The following is a 1,560-nucleotide window of genomic DNA, read 5'->3' as shown; positions in this document are numbered from 1 at the left end:
CATGCAGTCGGCAGGAGCCCTGCTTCCTTCTGGAAGGCCTTCCAGACGATGGCTGCTGGGAATCTTGGGGTGCAGGATCATGGAAAAATTTGTCTGATTTTAGCCCACTGAAAAATTGCCCACAACCTAGTAATCAAGCAACTGGCTGACATAGGGACTGACTGGACTTGAACAAGCCAATGGCTGGCTAACTCTGGAGTGGCAAGAAATTAGCTGGGAGGCTGCTGAGTTAGCTGTGGAGCTGCCTTGGGGCAAGTAGGCTGGTAAGCAGGCTCATAACTAGCTGCCTGTGGAACTGGCATGGGAAAAGCAATATCATCGCTGGCTGATTCACAAGGATTGTGAGGAAAAGGGTCAGCAGGGTTGGAGAAATTATGGTTGCTGACTGAAGTGGAGAGTGGTTGTTGAGCAGGGGTGTAACAAAGTCCTTAATCAACTCAGATAAAGCGTCCTGTAGCCATAGTTTGTGGGCAACTTCCTTGTGACTGACACAGCAGCCTCCTTCCGTGCTCCATAAAGGGGCCCTTTTCCACTCCTTATATAAGCAAATGAAAATCTCTAAAAGAGTCTTCGACCTCATACAAGGTGTCTGCTGGGTCCATTCTTTTGATCAGCTCAAACTGCCATGGAGTATTCATATGAGGACCCAAGTGCAGACATATGCACAGCAGACAAGTTGTAATAATAAAACTTTAATCAAATGTACTGCAATGTAGCAGAGCTACAAACGATGACTGGAGAAGCAGGAAAAGCCAAAGTAAAAGTTCAAAAGATATGGTGGCCAACGAAAGGAACTGACAAAAACAAGACTGTTAAAACACTCAGCACTGATTGGGGAGTCAAGACACAGGTGAAACTAACCTCTTGTAGGTTTAATTCAACAATAACAAAATACAATCAAAAATTACTCGTGATGTACTGTTGTAGATTAAGATGTAACTTTATTGAACACATTTTGCAGCTTCAACATGAAAGTGATGGACATATTCAGGCATCTGTAAATGTGACCAAGTAACACATATTATTCTGAAATATATCATTCTGCACAATGAGTACTTCTACTTTTGGTACTTAAAATATATTGATGCAAATACTTCTGCAGCCTTCTTTTACTTACTAAAAAAATAAAATGCATTTTGTCTTCTAAAAGTACAAGGCCATGGTACTTTATACACATACGTTTATTGTTAACACACTAAAGCTAATATACAACTGGTGCACTATGATGTAACATATAAAGATTTTTGACCCTAACTGTTGAAGTCAAAGGCAGAAGACTAACAGTAAACTGAATGTCATGTACCATAAAGTTCTAAATAGTTTTTAATTTCAGGAAAAAGGATTCCCAGAAATCCACTTTTGAATTACCTCCCATTTCCAGGGGAGATATTAAATACATCAAATGTCAGCTGACTATATATATATGATTTATTATGGGAACTGTAATGATTAGGAATCTTATGGGGGGTATTATCATAGCAAAACTATTTGTAAATGTGTATGGACAGTTGTGTGTCTGTTTCTCAGTCTGTGTGTCTGCAGTGAGATTTGTCAATGTGT

The sequence above is a fragment of the Stegastes partitus genome, unplaced genomic scaffold (genome assembly GCF_000690725.1).
Source record: "Stegastes partitus isolate 25-593 unplaced genomic scaffold, Stegastes_partitus-1.0.2 Scaffold1014, whole genome shotgun sequence".
Taxonomy (NCBI): domain Eukaryota; kingdom Metazoa; phylum Chordata; class Actinopteri; family Pomacentridae; genus Stegastes; species Stegastes partitus.
Note: the sequence above shows the minus strand (reverse complement) of the source record.